Below are 20,890 nucleotides of genomic sequence, written 5' to 3'. Positions count from 1 at the left end.
ACTATATTAAATTCATGTTGTTGTGAATTGAAATTCCGGTGAAATAACTGAGTATTTCTTGCCTCTGGATATTACACAGACTGACACTTGGTAAGGACTGTGAAATATAATACAAACTTAAATATTCGTAATTAATCAACGCATATCAACAGCTTATTTGAATTTAATATACTTCGTTGGCTACCGATTCTATAATTATTGAAAACTAACTTATGCCCACAACTTCGCTCGCGTGGACTACACTTTCAAACCCCTATTTCACCCCCATAGGAGTTGAATTTTCAAAAATCCTTTCTTAACGGATGCCTACGTCATGATAGCTATTTGCATGCCAAATTTCAGCCCGATCCGTTCAGTAGTTTGAGCTGTGTGTTGTTAGATCAGTCAGGCAGTGAGTCAGTCACATTTTCCTTATATATGTATACATAGTATGTAGATTTGAGGACAAAATGTTTGTTTATGATTTTAAATGCATTCGTATAAATTAAAATTTTGTTATGAAGTAGCAAATACTTAAAACTAACTTAAAAGTACAAGAACAGCCGTTGTTTTGTTTTTAAGAAATTGTCCTGGATATTTTATACGAAAGAATATATTTATACCTATTTATTTCAGCAGCTAAGCCTTGCCGTTTGCCGAGGTAACGACGACGCCATTATGATATATGTATTATATTTTTTGTAAATATATATTTAAGTGATAAGTTTCTTGGTCTTAATGTAATTTATTTAAACTTATTTATGTGATTAATACTGAATCTTGTGTTATTTAAATATTTTCTAGTTTTGAATAATAATGAAAAATCTGAAAGCACTCGAAACTACCTCTTGATATTACTTTGCAGAAAAAATATTTTCAAACAGATGTATTTTGGTTGCTGCGCCGAGCGGTTTAAGTAGATCTCTATTGGTATATAATGTATAGTTTTAGAAGTTCATTATAACATAATTAATATTAATAATGTGCGAATGTTTAGGAGCTTGTATTTGACGTTTCCCCAATCCGACATACATTTTGCCGCGACTAGAACGAAAATTAATGACTAGTGTGACGTGTCAAACGATTCTGACTAGAGATGGACCATTTCTCAGGTAGCATGTGAAAAATCACGTGAAATTTCATAAGGTAGCTTACTTAAAGTAGCCTGTGAAAAACCACGAAGCAAAATCTCACAGAGTTTGAAAAGTATATTTTATCCCACTTTATTGTTTAAATTCCACAAGCGGTCATTGACCCGAGCTAAAGAGCGCGTGAGCGAGAACATTCATATTGTTGCTGAAAGAGAAAAAAAACTAGTTCAAGAATACAAATTTTCGCACTTACAACCATAAGGGCGAAAACCCACTTTCCGTGGAGACCAACCTGCTGATTATCAACGCTATTGATATGGATTATAATTCGTAGTTAAATTAATGCAGCAAAACGACCACCAAGTGTGAAAGTAGAAAAATAACTTTCTGTGAAAAATCGCCTGTGAAATGACTGTAAAGAAAAAAAAAAAATAATTTCACCAAACGAAAATGATTTAAATGAAAAAATGCTTTCAATGAAAAATCGCCTGTGAAATCACTGTTAAGAATGAAAATGGTTTAAGTCTAGCAATCATGCCCATCGCTAATTCTGCCTAGTTGGATCAGGCACTGACGTAGGCAGAGTTATAAACGAGCTATCCTCGTCAGCTGGGCCTGTCGTCACATTAATATTATTGATTAAAGCGCCCTCTTGAGAGATGGAATTCAAAACTGTTCTGACATTATCGTTAGATTCGAGCAAAGCTTTAAGCTCTCAAAGTTGGTAAAGGCTCGATCCTAATACTTTCTGATAGGAAAATGCGGTGTTCTATTTTATTTGTTTATTTTTTACTAGCTTAGGCTCGCGACTTCGTCCGCGTGGACTACATAAATTTCAAAAAATCCTTTCTTAGTGGATACCTAATCTTTACACACTCTCCGAATTTCATGTCTCTAGGACCAGCGGTTTAGGCTGTGCGTTGATATATAGGTCAGTCAGTCAGTCAGGACTTTGATTTTTATATATGTAATACTGAATATAGATTTATACCAAAAACATCCATACTAATATTATAAATGCGAAAGTGTGTCTGTCTGTCTGCTAGTTTTTCACGTCGCGGGCATCATCTAGCTTACAATAAAGAGAAAAAGAGAGTAAAAGTGGACAGTGTTCTGTTGTTTTTAATTCCCTATACCGTGGGAATTTCGAAAGATCCGGCCTTATACTTTATCTACAATCTACATCATCATGTTCATTATCATTATCAGATCATCCCATCGCCAGCCCACTACACACTAGAAGAGCTAAGGCCATAATCCGCCACGTTGGCCAGGTGCCGATTTGGTAGACTTAACACACTTTCCACGTTTCCTCACGATGTTTTCCTTCACTGTTAAAGCAAGCGATATTTAATTGCTTAGAACGCACTGTACTCAGAAAAGTTAGAGGTTCGTGCCCTGGATAGAACCTACCCCTGGGCTTTCTGGGAAACCCTTATAGGATCACTTTGTTATTTGTCTGTCAGTCTGTCTGTCTGTCAAGAAACCTATAGGGTAGGTACTTCCCGTTGACCTAGAGTCATGAAATTTGGCAGGAAGGTAGGTCTTATAGCAGACACGAGGAGAAAAATCTAAAAACTGTGAATTTGTGGTTACAATCACAAGAAAAAAATTAAAATATGTTCATGAACAAATATTGCTATTTTCTACTTTCAAGGTAAGATTACTATTCCAAGTCCGGTATCATTTGAAAGGGCTTTACTTGTACATTCTAAAACAGATTTTTATTTATTTTGAGGCATAATATTTTTTGATTTATTGGGCAAAATATCGATAGAATACGATTGTAGTACGGAACTCTCAGTGCGCGAGTCTGACTCGCATTTGGCCGGTTTTTTCGCAAATCATCGTACCTATCCGTCTAGAAAAGAAATGGGCGATAAAACTTGAATTCTCGTTATTGAAAGCTCGATTGTGCGGGTAGGCAAAGTTCCCGAAATTATTACTTTTCATTACAAATTTATGGGAATAATCCCTCTCCTTTAATTCATCTCAATAAATCAAATTAATACAAAAGTGATTACTCCTGAAGCAATTTACGACGCTTCACGTTCGCCTGTCAAAGTTTGACTACGAATAAAACATGGTGAAAACTTTCGACTCGAACCGAAGGTAGACTAATTTTATTCAAAGGAATTTCCTACTGATATTTAATGTTTGTAAGCTTTTAAGGTTAATTATTCTGTGACAGGTTTACCGGTCACCTAAAGATGCAAATTATCGCGGATTTATTGCAATGCACAATTTACTAAGAAGTTTCGTGCCATCAATTTCACTCATCATCATCGTCATCATCATCATAAAATACTAATTCACTAAAACTACAAAAAGAGGCAAATGGTTATTGGTATTGGATTGTGTTTAGGCAGTATAACGATAACGCTAAGTTTTTGCCAGCGTTCTGGTTACACCCTGTTTATTCTTGGGCTCCAGAAAACCCGCCCTAATTTCCGCTACCCGGTTTTGCATACTAACGAGTCTCTGTCAAATCGGATCACATCTAATTACAGCGGGAAGCGGTCTGTTTTGTGTCCACGTTATGATGCTAATTATATAATTATTATTTTATTATATCCTGCTATTTTAGGCGGGCTATTTCGTGTGTTGTTCAGGGAATTTTTGAATAGATCTTTCTTACCTTCTTTTAAAATGATCTTTACCCAAAAGGATCGTCTTATAGTCGCCGTGTACAAGATGACAATCGGGGTGGGGACGCGGACGCCCCGCACACCCGCACAGCCTCCGCGCTAACCCGGTGCGGGATATCGTGGGTGACTTGCGGGAGTGCTGGGTGTCTCGTGGATCGACGTGATTTTTTGTATGGATATAGAAGACCTGGAGAGTGACATAGGCTACTTTTTAGGGTTCCGTACCTCAAAAGGAAAAACGCAACCCTTATAAGATCACTTTGTTGTCTGTCTGTCTGTCTGTCTGTCCGTCTGTCTGTCAAGAAACCTACAGGGTACTTCCCGTTGACCTAGAATCATGAAATTTGGCAGGTAGGTAGATCTTATAGCTGACATTTGGGGAAAAATCTGAAAACCGTGAATTTAGGGTTAGATCACACAAAAAATAATTAAATTGTCGTCATGAACTAATAATTAGTATTTTCAACTTTCGAAATGAGTGACTATATCAAGTGGGGTATCATATGAAAGGTCTTCACCTGTACATTCTAAAACAGATTTTTATTTATTTTTATGCATCATAGTTTTTGAATTATCGTGAAAAATGTCGAAAAAATACGACTTTAGTACGGAACCCTCATTGCGCGAGCCTGACTCGCACTTGGCCGGTTTTTTTATTGCGGGAAATCAAAGAGTTCCCATGGGATTTTTAAAAATCTAAATCTACGCGTACGAAGTCGTAGGCATCAGCTAGTAGATTATACGTCCCTTATAAATATACAATGGGGGCAAACTGTGCTTGAAGATTCATACTTAAGGGGACTCAGTTCAGTGCTTTCTTCATACAAACGTAGGAGGGAAATTACAACAATATTCGATATTGTACGCACAAAACTAAGAATTATATCGATTTATCTTGTCATTATCTAGGTTTATTGATATATAAAACATTGAAAAAAATATTGATTTAAAAGTTACGAGGCTCAAAAGATTCCTATTTTAACACTAAATTAATGACAATTTTGGGTGTAAATAAATAAGATTAAGGATATGAAAATTTTAAAACAATTTATCATTAGACGTAGTTTATTTATTCATTAGTTGAAATAGCTTTACTTTGCAAACATAAATTCAGCAGTTTTTTCTCAAAAATACTTTTCCTAAACCCTTTTCGCGCGCTTGATTTCAGTGAAAATCATCGTGCCTCTCCACTTTCTCATACAATGTCAAGTGAAAAGTAAACATGTTACCCACGTGCGCTGCCAATTTTGGTCGAGCGTCCTGCGTCACCTTAAAGCAGACTTACAAAATATTGTCAGTAAGCTAGTTGCGAAACGATTACGTCGGTAAATAGGTGCTGACAGCACTTGTAAAGTAAGTTCATTACAGCGAAGCCGCGCTCGGAATTAATTCCAATTACTACGACGATATTGGAGGGCTCTCAGTGCAATATAAATTTAATGATAAATTGCTTGGAGTTTCTCTACGTGATCAAATCATGAATGAGGAGCTCCGTAACAGAACCTGAGCAACCGATATAGCTCAATGGGTTGCAAAGCTGAAGTGCCAATAGGGAGGGTGTGATAATCTTCCTTTAGAAATCCTATTTCGTACATGTTTTAATAGTGTAATGAATTTTGTATCATATTATAATAACTAGCTTATGCTCGCGACTTCGTCCGCGTGGACTACTCAAATTTCAAACCCCTATTTCACCCCCTTAGGGGTTGAATTTTCAAAAATCCTTTCTTAGCGGATGCCTACGTCATAATAGCTATCTGCATGCCAAATTTCAGCCCGATCCGTCCAGTAGTTTGAGCTGTACGTTGATAGATCAGTCAGTCAGTCACCTTTTCCTTTTATATATTTAGATTAGATATGATCCAAAATTCATTTCACTGCTCTACTCTCAATCTGTAATTTTATAAAGATAAACTAATGTGTCCGGAACAGCCTCCTTCCTTAGCTTAATATCCTAAAGTATCTTATGCGCGCGACTTCGTCCGCGTGGACTACACAAATTTCAAACCCCTATTTCACCCCCTTAGGGGTTGAATTTTCAAAAATCCTTTCTTAGCGGATGCCTACGTCATAATAGCTATCTGCATGCCAAATTTCAGCCCGTTCCGTCCAGTAGTTTAAGCTGTGCGTTGATAGATCAGTCAGTCAGTCAGATACATTTTCCTTTTATATATTTAAGACTAGCTGATTCCTGCGACTTCGTCCGCGTGGATTTACGTTTTTAAAATCCCGCGGGAACTCTTTGATTTTTCGGGATTGTTGTCGTTGCTTGGTACCTACAATATAAATTCACTATGAACACTTCCTGAATCTTGATAACCCAGGCGGGCAGTAACCCTGCAGCATCAGGGTTAAGGAGTTGAATCCAGAATTTTTATGTGACCACGACGTAAACTTTTTTTGTTGATTTAAAAAAAAATTGCATATCGGTCCAGAAACCTCGAAAAAATCGATGTAGAAAAAAGAACCACCTCCTTTTTGACAGTCGGTTAAAAACCGATGACCTTGAAATATTTACGGAACAATCTTTAAAATATCCCCTTTCTAACAAAAAAAGAATCGGAAAATCGGACTACGCGTTAATGAATTACAACTCAGTATACATTTTAACTTTCGTCCCCTCTCCTACGGGAACCATGCTGAATTTCGGGATAAAAATTATCCTATATTCTTCCTCATAGTATGACCTCAAATCGTACCAAGTTTCATTGGAATCCATTCAGTAGTTTCAGCGTGATGCGCGGCCGTGATACAGACAGACAGACAGACAGACAGACAGACAGACAGACAGACAGACAGACAGACAGACAGACAGACAGACAGACAGTTAGACAAAAATGAAAAAAATTACAGTTTTGGGTTCAGTATCGATTATAGAGTGCCCTCGAAAAAAAATTATCAAAATATCTTCAATGTACAGAATTTGACCTGTTACAGTTTTATTATAAGTATTGACAAAATATCTTCAATGTACAGAATTTGACCTGTTACAGTTTTATTATAAGTATTGACAAAATATCTTCAATGTACAGAATTTGACCTGTTACAGTTTTATTATAAATATTGACAAAATATCTTCAATGTACAGAATTTGACCTGTTACAGTTTTATTATAAGTATTGATTGACAAAATATCTTCAATGTACAGAATTTGACCTGTTACAGTTTTATTATAAGTATTGACAAAATATCTTCAATGTACAGAATTTGACCTGTTACAGTTTTATTATAAGTATTGACAAAATAACTTCAATGTACAGAATTTGACCTGTTACAGTTTTATTATAAGTATTGATGATGATTGATTTGGTAATATAGTAGGGTCGAAGCCCTAATCGCTAGGTCATCACTGCTTATGCAGATTATAGCTATACCTACAAGATGACCTGACAACCAGTGGCGTGCACAGGATTTCAAGCCAGGGTATGCATTTAGGTATGAACTTATTTTCCGGCAGGTTTTAATGAAAAATAAGCATTGATTTATTACAACGAGGGTAAGCAGTGCGTTTATGCCTCTATCAGCTGCACGCCACTGCTGACAACGTATTAGTTTTAAAATGTATGTATTTGTTAGTAAGCTATAAATCTGTTCATAGTAACGCCTACATCTATCAATTATCTCGGCACTAACAATTAAATCAAGCATAATTACTGTAACACATGATAACTAATCATAGCTTACAGTCCGCGACAGATCGAGATGACAATCGGGGTGGGAACGCCCCGCAAACCCACACAGCACCCGCGCTAACCCGGTGCAGACGAGCGCGGGTGACGTGTGTGTGTGGGGTATCATCCCCCCGCCTCATACCCCGGTTGCCATCACGACCTGTCGCGTAAGTACTAAGTATAGGTGTGTCAGCTCCCTTGAGAAGTTATTGAAGCATCTGATATTATGATTGAATAGCGGAGATGATTGCTTAAGGCGGGGACACACACAAAACATAACCACAGTGAAACACAATGGTAGATTCATGGTAGGACGTCCATTACCCGTAGTACAAGATTTTACGTCTCACCAAACGAAACCAAATTCGAGAGTCGAAATACTTCCGCGTTACAGTAAAATGGACCTAAACAGCCTTGAATTGAAGTCAAATATTCAATGCCACTGATTTTAATTTCGCAATGTTTCCGCTTGGAGCGCTGGCTGTAGAAGTGTAGACAAACTTGAGCTTTAAAACAAGGCGTTTAAGATCCAGTTTCCTGTAACGCGGAAGTATTTCGACTCTCGAATTTGGTTTGGTTTGGTGAGACGTAAAATCTTGTACTACGGGTACAGATGCATAATGTTTTTTCAGGCTCCATGTACTGAGAGATGATGGAGATGATGAGACAAATTTTCTGATGTTCTTTCTGACCTTATCCTTCTAAAAGCGTTTCCTAGTTCTACTACTACTACGTACTAGCGTTCTAGTTCCTACCCTGTACTCATCAAATAAAAAAAACCGGCCAAGTGCGAGTCAGGCTCGCGCAATGAGGGTTCCGTACTACAGTCGTATTTTTTCGACATTTTGCACGATAATTCAAAAACTATGATGCATAAAAATAAATAAAAATCTGTTTTAGAATGTACAGGTGAAGACCTTTCATATGATACCCCACTTAATATAGTCACTCACTTCGAAAGTTGAAAATACTAATTATTAGTTCATGACCACAATTTAATTTTTTTTTGTGTGATCTAACCCTAAATTCACGGTTTTCAGATTTTTCCCCAAATGTCAGCTATAAGATCTACTTACCTGCCAAATTTCATGATTCTAGGTCCACGGGAAGTACCCTGTAGGTTTCTTGACAGACAGACGGACAGACAGACAGACAGACAGACAGACAGACAGACAACTAAGTGATCCTATAAGGGTTCCGTTTTTCCTTTTGAGGTACGGAACCCTAAAAACCTTCATGTTATTAATTATTTTCCTGTCCTTATATCACAACTTGTCATGTGTGGCACAACCCGAAAAAAACTTCAGAAAAATGTCTGGTACAAAGTATTTTAATGATTTCAACTGGGGCTTTTCGCATGCCGCCACGAAATTAGAACAATAATTTCAGAAAATTCAAAGGGTAACTTAAATAAAATAGTAGCGGAAATCCAACCTGATGAAGCCATTCCAATGTATACATTTTCTAATCCCGCTCGAAAGCGGTCAGCCGTCGGCCGCAAACAATGGGGCCGATTCTCTTGTACACAATCTCTAAACTAAACTAAAATGACACGTCTAAATCTATTGCTATCCCTCTCATAATGTTGCTTGCGGAAAAGGATAGCACTAGATTTAGACCTGTTAATTTAGTTTAGTTTAGAGATGTGTACAAAAGAATCGACCCCAATTTATTGCTAGCATATCGGACGGCGCTAGGTAGTAGGACACTAAAGCGTTCCATTATAATCTACGTACATCGTGCATGGAATATAGAAAAGGATTTGAGGGTTGCAAAAATTCTTTGCAAAATCTTCTTCTAGTTAGATATTTTTATATAAGTAATAAGGCTCTTGTTCACTGACTTAACTACTAACTGACTGACTAAATCGTGAGGAACAATGAAATCCATGCTAATATTACGAAATGCGAAAGTTTGTATGTCTGTTATTTTTTCACGGCCCATCTGTCAAATTGATGTTGACAAAGTTTCGTACAAAAATATCGTGCATACCAGAGCTACATTTTGTCCTGGAAATCTACGTGGGCGATTGGGAGTCATGATTGAGGTGTCCTCACAGAATTAATAGAATTCCTGCTAATTCAAAGGGTAACTTAAATAAAACAGTAACGGATGAAGCCATTCCAATGTATACATTTTCTAATCCCGCTCGAAAGCGGTCAGCCGTCGGCCGCAAACAATTTATTGCTAGCATATCGGACGGCGCTAGGTAAACTGGAGCGTTCCATTATAATCTACGTGCATCGCAAAAATACAGGAAAGTATTTAAATAAGTACATAGTTTTGAATTTTTTTTGTTCCTGAACTTTTTTAAATTGAAAGAATTAATATAAAACTTGAAGCTAGCCTTATCTAATTACTATACAAATCATGCCCACATGGAATGGTGCCAAGAATACTGGCTGCATTTCCGCGCTGGACAGCCAGGCTGATATGTTGCGCAAAAAATAAGCCAGCTTTTCTGTCACCAGATGAATCTATTAATCTAGTTAAAGTCTGTTAAAGTATAAAATATTGTATTTTATACACAAATTCTTTCTTTCTTGTATGCACTTAGGTAATAATATCTTAGTTTCCTGTAGAACAATTCCTGCATTCAAAGCATTATAATTGAATCTCAGCTCATTATGCCCAGGACTAAGCTCTAATTGCAATTGCTCATTGTTTTAAAGACAAAAGCTCTAAATTAAGGACCTGGCCATGCTTATCTGTACTAAAAAACCGGCCAAGTGTGAGTCAGGCTCGCGCAACGAAGTCGCGGGCAACTGCTAGTATATAGATATAGATAGAGTAGTTATTTCCCCTATAACTGAGTATCGGCGATTCGTAATAGCGTAGGAGTTGTATGTATCCTTCATTATTTGCTATTACGGCTAAATGCCGACGGCTAAGCTAAAACGGACGTACGATATTGACAATAAAACTCATTAGGTGAGTTTCTGTGTTTGTTACCATCGTCGAGTGAACATTACAGAATCTAGCTTTTACCACAGTACCCGTAGTACAAGATTTTACGTCTCACCAAACCAAACCAAATTCGAGAGTCGAAATACTTCCGCGTTACAGTAAAATGGACCTAAACAGCCTTGAATTGAAGTCAAATATTCAATGCCACTGATTTTAATTTCGCAATGTTTCCGCTTGGAGCGCTGGCTGTAGAAGTGTAGACAAACTTGAGCTTTAAAACAAGGCATTTAAGATCCAGTTTACTGTAACGCGGAAGTATTTCGACTCTCGAATTTGGTTTGGTTTGGTGAGACGTAAAATCTTGTACTACGGGTACAGTTAGATACAATGTAAAATACCTATGTACTAAATAGAGAGTGAGCCAGCGCGTATGGACGTAAAGGTTCTTGATTTAAATTTCACCAAGTCATGCATTCAGTTTCGATTTCTATTTAGCAAAGTTTTCGATTGCTGGTTGTAGGTTTGTGAACGAACTTGAGTTTAAAATGGGGCTATTCGCGCTAGGAGTGCGTTTTACTTAACGTTATTTCGACACTCGAATTCTATCAACGTTGGAAAGATTTGGAGGTCTCATACTAACCCAACAGGAATACAACGAGAAAACTGCAGTTAATGGAAATTGAATGAAGCACTTAGTGGTTTTTGTGCTGGTTCCTTTTGAGAATTAAGTTTGTAAAATTATTTTTTTTGTTTGAAGATTCCGGTTGGGATGGGTTATGCTTGTTAGTAAGAGATTATATTATAATTTCAAAACCAAGGGTGGGCCTTGGTGGGTTCGGTCATAGGGTGTAACCAAAACGCTGGCAAAACGAAGACAGGTGATAGTACTGATGATTATTGATTACTGATTTGATACCACAATAAAACGCGAAAAAAAATATAAAACAATCCTATATTTTGTAAAAGTTTACAACATATTGCAAATAAAATATCTGACTTACGTTAGAGGTCTACGATTGTTGCGTAAGTAGGCCACGTGGAGCCAACGCTGCGTCCTAGGTGGGGAACTATCTGACTGACGTTAGAGGTCTACGATCGTTGCGTAAGTAGGCCATGTGGAGTCAATACTTCGTCGTAGGCGAGGAAAATAGTACAGAATATTTTCAATCTAAGTCGATGTAGAAGCTAGTGCAGTATGAAGTTTTGAAATTCCTACAACCGTATCTGAAAATTGGTAGAGTAAATAACAGCTTCAATCCAGTAAACATCTTTCAACCGGAACCGTAAACAGTTAGAGGGGCCATAAAACTGCGCAGTTGTTTCGGATTTATGCCCACCGCCGATTCCGAATGGTTTATGTGCTGTCTAGTGCCGCCTGGAACTAGTGATTCCACTGGCTCTCTTGAAAACATTTGAATATTACGGATGTTTATGAATTATTTACGTTTTATACTAGACTATTTTTTTGCAGAACCCTTGTAAGCATGCATTTCAATAATGGAATTTCGCGAAGTACCTTTTTAGGTACAGTTCTAAAAAAAATTGTCGTGAGGGAAACTGTATGTCTCAGAGTTTTGCGTAATGTTCACGAAGGTGTGTGAAGTATGCCAGTACGCATTTGGCCAGCACGGTGGACTCTGACTTTAGATCATATTGTTGCTTAGAAATTTGAGTCAAAGAACAAGAAAGTGGAAAAGTACAGAAATTGAATCGCAATTTAAGTCGAAGAAAAAACTAGTGTAGTGAATTTCAAAATTCCTGTAACCTTATCTAGAAATTGGTAGAGTAAATAACAGCTTCTATCCAGTAAACATCTTTCAAGCGGAACCGTAAACAGTTAGAGGGGCCATAAAACTGCGCAGTTGTTTCGGATTTATGCCCACCGCCGATTCCGAATGGTTTATGTGCTGTCTAGTGCCGACTCTTGAAAACATTTGAATATTACGGATTTATGGGACACGTTTTACACCAAACTATTTTTTTTGTGGTGACGTCGTAAACATGAATCTAAATTTTGTTGGAATTTCACTAAATGCTTTTTTAGTATTTATTCATTTGCTTTAACAATTAAGGAAAATATCGCGAGGAAATCTGCAAATCTGAGACTTTTCCGTAATGTTTACAAAGCTGAATACGCATTTGACCAGCGTGGTGGATTATGACTTTAATTCATATTAATTACTTAGGAATTTAATTCGAAGAAATACAGAATTTAGTAGTATAGAATTTGAATTTAAGTCGAAGAAGAAACTAGTGTAGTAAGGCGTTTCAAAATTTCTATAACCATATCCGGAAATTGGTAGAGTAAATAACAGCTTCAATCCAGTAAACATATTTCAAGCGGAACCGTAAACAGTTAGAGGGGCCATAAAACTGCGCAGTTGTTTCGGATTTATGCCCACCGCCGATTCCGAATGGTTTATGTGCTGTCTAGTGCCGCCTTGAACTAGTGATTAGTGTGGCTCTCTTGAAAACATTTGAATATTACGGATTTATGGGACACGTTTTACACCAAACTATTTTTTTTTGTGGTGACGTCGTAAACATGAATCTAAATTTTGTTGGAATTTCACTAAATGCTTTTTTAGTATTTATTTATTTGCTTTAACAATTAAGGAAAATATCGCGAGGAAATCTGCAAATCTGAGACTTTTCCGCAATGTTTACAAAGCTGAATACGCATTTGACCAGCATGGTGGACTATGACTTTAATTCATATTAATTACTTAGGAATTTAATTCGAAGAAATACAGAATTTAATAGTATAGAATTTGAATTTAAGTCGAAGAAGAAACTAGTGTAGTAAGGCATTTCAAAATTTCTATAACCATATCCGGAAATTGGTAGAGTAAATAACAGCTTCAATCCAGTAAACATATTTCAAGCGGAACCGTAAACAGTTAGAGGGGCCATAAAACTGCGCAGTTGTTTCGGATTTATGCCCACCGCCGATTCCGAATGGTTTATGTGCTGTCTAGTGCCGCCTGGAACTAGTGATTCCACTGGCTCTCTTGAAAACATTTGAATATTACGGATGTTTATGAATTATTTACGTTTTATACTAGACTATTTTTTTGCAGAACCCTTGTAAGCATGCATTTCAATAATGGAATTTCGCGAAGTACCTTTTTAGGTACAGTTCTAAAGAAAATTGTCGTGAGGGAAACTGTATGTCTCAGAGTTTTGCGTAATGTTCACGAAGGTGTGTGAAGTATGCCAGTACGCATTTGGCCAGCACGGTGGACGCTGACTTTAGATCATATTGTTGCTTAGAAATTTGAGTCAAAGAACAAGAAAGTGGAAAAGTACAGAAATTGAATCGCAATTTAAGTCGAAGAAAAAACTAGTGTAGTGAATTTCAAAATTCCTGTAACCTTATCTAGAAATTGGTAGAGTAAATAACAGCTTCAATCTAGTAAACATCTTTCAACCGGAACAGTAAACAGTTAGAGGGGACATAAAACTGCGCAGTTGTTTCGGATTTATGCCCACCGCCGATTCCGAATGGTTTATGTGCTGTCTAGTGCCGCCTGGAACTAGTGATTAGTGTGGCTCTCTTGAAAACATTTGAATATTACGGATATGGGATAGCTTTTGTACTACACCAGCTTTTTCTCCGAATTTTTCCTCGTGATTTTTAAGGTTCCGTACCTCAAAAGGAAAAAGGAACCCATATATGATCACTTTGTTGTCTGTCTGTCAAAAACCTACAGGGTACTTCCCGTTGACCTAGAATCGTGAAATTTAGGCAGGTAGGAAGGTCCTATAGCACACATAAGGGGAAAAATCTGTAAACCTTGAATATAAATGATCTACATCACACAAAAAAATAATTGTGGTCATGAAATAATCCGTACCCTTATATAAATGCGAAAGTGTGTGTGTGTTTGTTGGTTTGTTGGTTTGTTGGTATGTTGGTTTGTTGGTTTGTTGGTTTGTCCTTCAATCACGTCGCAACGGTGCAACGGATTGACGTGATTTTTTGCATGGGTATATATAAAGACCTGGGGAGTGACATAGGCTACTTTTTATCCCGGAAAATCAAAGAGTTCCCATGGGATTTTTAAGGAAGCTAATTCCACTCAGCGGGCATCAGCTAGTAATTAGTATTTTCAATTTTCGAAGTAAGTCAACTATATCAAGTGGGGTATCATATGAAAGGGCTTCACCTGTGCATTCTAAACAAATTTTTATATATTTTTATACATCATAATTTTTGAATTATCGTGCAAAATGTCGAAAAAATACGACTGTAGTAGGTAACCCTTGGTACGCGAGCCTGACTCGCACTTGGCCGGTTTTTTCTGTGATGCGAATGTTATATTTGGCTTGAAAATATTATGTACCTAAGAGACAATCGGCTAAGCAATCAAGCTTACCTATTTCTATATCGATATAGATCTACTAAGCAGTAAGCTATTGTTTAGTCAAGCCGACCTATATGCATTGACTTATATAATTACTGCGTATGGACAGGGCCATTGAACAAACAAAATAACACCTAGTGCTTTAGCACCAAAGCAACCTCAGTGACGTCTGGATTTCAACGGGTCGTTCATCTAAGAGGTGGCGCTGATTTATTTGGTTCCAAAACCGTGAAAAATATAGTTCGCTTGGGCATATCTTTTCATTTATATCGATGTCTTTGTCTATATGCAAATGTATCGCAGTTGCAAACGAACTAACAGGGAAGTTGTGCTGCGGTTGACAGAGACAAGTCGCCAGGCAGATACGGTGTCCGCTTCGGTGGGTTTTGTTTCCAGGACACTGGCTCCTACACTATGTTTTGTATGAATTTGCAAACGGTAAATAATTGTGCTGCCGTACAGTTTTTATTATGTAGGATTATAAAAAAAGCTGTAATAGCCTAGTGATTAGGACGTCCGCCTTCTAGTTGGAGGCCGGGAGGCACGAACCTCCTCCTTCGGGAGGAACGAAATTTACGTTCCTATATTATGTTACACCTGAGAGTAGCCTGAGAAAGGTCACAAAGAAAATCTCTCACTCTAAAATAATTACATACTAAGCAGACCCAGAAGCTGTGATAGCCTAGTGGATAGGACGTCCGCCTTCTAATCGGAAGTCGTGGGTTCGATCCCGGGCACTCACCTCTAACTTTTCGGAGTTATGTGCGTTTTAAGTAATTAAATTTCACTTGCTATAACAGTGAAGGGAAACATCGTGAGGAAACCTACATGGCTAAGAGTTCTCCATAATGTCCTCAAAGGTGTGTGAAGTCTACCAATCCGCACATGGCCAGCGTGGTAGAGACTAAGGCCAAAACCCTTCTCACTCTGAGAGGAGACCCGTGCTCTGTAGTGAGCCGGCGATGGGTTGATCATGATGATGATGATGAGGATTATCACTACTTGATCACTACCCATATAAATGCGAAAGTGTGTATGTTTGTTGGTTTATTGGTTTGTCCTTCAATCACGTCGCAATGGAGCAATGGATTGGCGTGCTTTTTTGCATGGATATAGTTAAAGATTTGGAGAATAATAATAGGCTATTTTTTATTTCGGAAAATCACAGAGTTCTCATGAGATTTTATAAACCACGCGAACGATGTCGTGGGCCTCAGCTAGTACCTAATAAATCCCATAAGGGTCCCGTTTATCCTTTTGAGGTACGGAACCCGAAAAATGAAATAAAAAAAATCGACTCTCAATCTAAACATTGCGCGTAAAACGCGAGTCGATTAGATTGCTCGCAAGTGTATTATAACTGCTCAAACCCTGAAATCAGGTAAATATAACTTTATAACCCTACAAAATGTAATGAACACCTCGTTGATCCCATACGTTATTAAACAACCTTTCCCTGAACACTTGGCGGGTACTTACCGAGCTTCACATCATATTACCAGTACAAGGAAGATTGTAAGTATGACGTAAAACGGGAGCCTTAACACCCGCGGATTACTTTGAAGTTTCATCTTGATGCCTGTACCCGTAGTTCAAGATTTTACGTCTCACCAAACGAAACCAAATTCGAGAGTCGAAATTTTTCCGCGTTACAGTAAAATGAACCTAAACAGCCTTGAATTGAAGTCAAATATTCAATGCCACTGATTTTAATTTCGCAATGTTTCCGCTTGGAGCACTGGTTGTAGAAGTGTAGACAAACTTGAGCTTTAAAACAAGGCGTTTAAGATCCAGTTTACTGTAACGCGGAAGTATTTCGACTCTCGAATTTGGTTTGGTTTGGTGAGACGTAAAATCTTGTACTACGGGTACAGTAATCGTCAGTACTATCACCTGTCTTCGTTTTTGCTAGCGTTCAGTACCCGTAGTACAAGATTTTACGTCTCACCAAACCAAACCAAATTCGAGAGTCGAAATACTTCCGCGTTACAGTAAACTGGATCTTAAATGCCTTGTTTTAAAGCTTAAGTTTGTCTACACTTCTACAGCCAGCGCTCCAAGCGGAAACATTGCGAAATTAAAATCAGTGGCATTGAATATTTGACTTCAATTCAAGGCTGTTTAGGTCCATTTTACTGTAACGCGGAAGTATTTCGACTCTCGAATTTGGTTTGGTTTGGTGAGACGTAAAATCTTGAACTACGGGTACTGTACAAAGAAGATTGTAAGTATGACGTAAAACGGGAGCCCACCCGCGGATTACTTTGAAGTTTCATCTTGATGCCTGAACAGATAAGGGATGTCGCACACCTAACGACTCAACTGTCTCTTTATTATTAGGGTTCCGTAGCCGGATGGCAAAAAATGGAACCCTTATAGATTCGTCATGTCTGTCTGTCTGTCTGTCCGTCCGTATGTCACAGCCACTTTTTTCCGAAACTATAAGAGATATACTGTTGAAACTTGGTAAGTAGATGTATTCTGCGAACCGCATTAAGATTTTTACACAAAAATAGAAAAAAAAACAATAAATTTTGGGGTCCCCATACTTAGAACTGAAACTCAAAATTTTTCCCCAATTTTTAATCAAACCTATGCGTGTGGGGTGGGGTATCTATGTATAGGTCTTTAAAAATGATATTGAGGTTTCTTATATAATTTTTTTCTAAACTGAATAGTTTGCGCGAGAGACACTGCCAAAGTGGTAAAATGTGTGTCGTCCCCCCCCCTGCCCCCCTAGCATGGGCAGGAGACAAAAAATTTATCCCCCAATTATATCCACTGACGAGGGATAAAATTTACTTGTCCACGTCTCAAAGCACGGCAACAGGGGAGAGGAGAAGTTTATCCCTAATTCGGGGACAATTTTATCCTCGACATTAGACGTGGGTTTAAGTTTATTCTCATAGAACTTAAAAAATCAAAACATGTCTCGCGGTACCTGTTGGGTTTAGGTTATGTTTGGGTTGTGTTTGGGTTATGTTTGGGTTGTGTTTGTGTTATGTTTGGGTTGTGTTTGGGTTATGTTTGGAATATGGTTGGGTTAGGTTAACCCAACATAGGTCCCAAATACCAATTACCATTAACCCAATAAAGGTAAAGGAAAAGATCCAAAAACCGAAAAGTCCCCCGTTTTATTCACTGTGGATAATTATATCCACCCGTGAGCCCATGCTCGGAGAGTGGATAAAGCTGTCGGAGGGGATAAAGATTTTATCCTTTCCCCGGGGAGAAAATTATATCCCCGCCCATGCTAACCCTGCTGTAGCTTCTAAAATAAGAAAATAATATTTTGTTTCTGAAATTGTTTCTGAAAAAAATGCCATTTGTTTCCTGTAAGCAACGCGAGCGAAGCCGCGGGCAGAAGCTAGTTTAATTTATAATATTAGTCTGTGTAATACTTCCGTAGGTGACTACTAAAACAAGTATTCTAAGATTATCTAAATGATAAAAGAGCGTGGATTTGACCTGCAGCTCGTTCCAGCAACGCACAAGACTGCAAATACTATTTTATACATGGCATAATCTTGTACCTATATCAAATATTTGAAAAGAGCAACCGCCGAGTTTCTTGCTGGTTCTTCTCGGTAGGAAAGGCATTCCGAACCAGTGGTAGATGCATCCGACCATTCGTAAGTACTTGTAAAAGTTTATACGAATAAAAAAGATTTTTATTTATTATTTATTTATTTATTCATTTACCTATCAATATTATAGGCATGGTTGATGGCAACTCATCAACATTCAATACTATTATTGACTTAAAGTTTAACTAAAGTTTGAACTAAGATTGGTTTCAAAATACGGAAACCGAGATCCCTTTCCGTCCCAATATTCTCCAATGAAATAGTAGTTATGAATTCCTTTATCACAAGTTTCATTGAAGGGGCCTTGATTCAACATCTGTTTAAACTTCCACAATAATAGAACCTTTCCAGAACCTTCGAACATGTACTAAATGTTATTCATAACTAGAATGTTCAAGAAATATTTGACACAGTTTGAAATTCAAAAGTTTGTTGACTAATTATACAAAACTTAAGTAAAATAAGTCAAAACTATATTAATTAATAGCTGATGCCTGCGACTTTATCCGCGTGGGATTAAGTTTTTAAAAAATTCCGTGGGAACTCTTTGATTTTCTGAGATAAAAAGTAGCCTATGTCCCTCTCCAGGTCTTTAACTATACCCATGCAAAAAATCACGTCGATCCGTTGCTCCGTTGCGGCGTGATTGAAGGACAAACCATCAAACAAACACACTCAAATTCAAGATTTTTGTTCAACAAATATCAACAGAAATATTATATTATTATTATCTTACTGGGTTTGAGTTGAAACATAATTTGACATTGACTGAGCATTAAAGCAATTTGTATCAATCAAAGAATCCCTAAACTAGCGGCACGCTATGATGGCCGGTTTGACGTTTGTCCGCTCATGAAGTTCCGTATTAATTGATAACGACTTTGAAGGAAATAATTGTATTACTTTATTGACGATAGTGATGTGCAGAGATTCATAAATTTTATCGAATGTAGTTTTAGGTTTAGGACTCAAAATTTATTTATTAAATTGATTTCTTAAATGTATACAAGTGTAGAAAAATCAGTTTGCACCATTTAAGGGGTGAATGTACTTGTGAATATGAACAATTTTCACTATGTGGACAAACCTCTGAAATCGCAAAAAAATATCAATAAATTTTTAAAAATGGAATCTAATACGATCGTCACATAGGATCGCTGGCTAGCACAACTACTACCTCCGGCAAACTCGCGTCAATGCTCAATGCAAAACAAAGCAGTTTCGAATTGACGTTGCTTCGAAAAGTATAAACTGTCAGTGCAATGCGATTGTGATATAGTTTTGACCTGGCTTTGGATTTCAAATATTGATACTGCATTACTGTTGACCCTTGCTCGTTAATTTGGACTCTGTTCAAGCCCTTTGTTGTGGATTTCGTCGATATGACCGAACGTACGCAGAGAACTGTTCTAAATAGTCAGACACGTGAGTTCCTAATACGCCTTCGTAACTATTTCGATCGTGAAGCTCAAAATGGAGGGCCAATTTTACCTATAACGTCAGTGGTTGAACGCGTAGCTGATGCGCTTAATATTGGACAACGAACTGTTAGACGGATAACTAAAAAAAAATATGGCGAGACTGGCACAGAAGAAAATAAACTTCACACACCAAAAAAGAGAAAACGAGCAAAACCAGTCGTAGGCATCGATAGCTTTGATGCCGATGCTATCCGAAGACATGTTTACGGCTACTATTTACAGAAGGAGTATCCAACAAGAAAAAAGTTGGTGCATTCACTGAAGGAAGCTGGATTATTCTTCGGTGGGGAAAGTTCTTTAACGAAGATTTTGAAGACCATTGGATTTCGATACAAAAAATGTAACAAACGCAAAATATTGATGGAAAGATTTGATATAGCGATGGCAAGGTATACTTTTTTACGGCAAGTGAAAGAAATCAAAAATTGGCAAAATGTTGTGTTCTTGGATGAAACATGGCTTAATGCTAACCATACTGTAGGCCGTTCTTGGAACGATGACACAGCAGCATCTACTTCCAAAGTTCCTGTAGGAAAAGGATCGCGACTTATAATTTGTCACGCCGGAACCATCAACGGGTTTGTCGAAGGTTCTCTCATGGCTTTTGCGTCAAAAACCACTGGAGACTATCATGAAGACATGAATGGAGAAAAGTTTACTGAATGGTTTACCTCAATGTTGTGTAGCCTCCCTGAACCATCTATTATAATTATGGACAACGCCCCATACCACTCGATGCAAATTGACAAGCCACCTGCCCAATCCCAAAAGAAAGCTGATATCGTCGCATGGCTTCGTAAAAATGGCGTAGATGCAAACATGAATATGTTAAAAGCGGAATTAGTACGTCTTTTAAAAGAAAACAAACCAACCAAGATCCGATACGTCATTGACGAAATAGCATTAGAACATGGGCACAGAGTTATACGGTTACCGCCTTACCATTGTGAGTATAATGCGATTGAGTTGGTGTGGGCTCAAATTAAGGGATATGCTGCAAGACACAATACAGAACCCCCATTTACCACAAAAAAAATGCTAAAATTATTAGAAGAAGCTTGTGAACATGTGACTAAAGGAGACTGGGAAAAGGTTGTGAATAGAACTGTTAAATTAATAAGGGAAGATTATGAAAGAGATGTGAAAATAGATAATATTA

This window comes from Maniola hyperantus, chromosome 4, assembly GCF_902806685.2.
Source record: "Maniola hyperantus chromosome 4, iAphHyp1.2, whole genome shotgun sequence".
Lineage (NCBI taxonomy): Eukaryota > Metazoa > Arthropoda > Insecta > Lepidoptera > Nymphalidae > Maniola > Maniola hyperantus.
The sequence above is the reverse complement of the archived record's forward strand: the minus strand, read 5'-3'. Positions refer to the sequence as shown.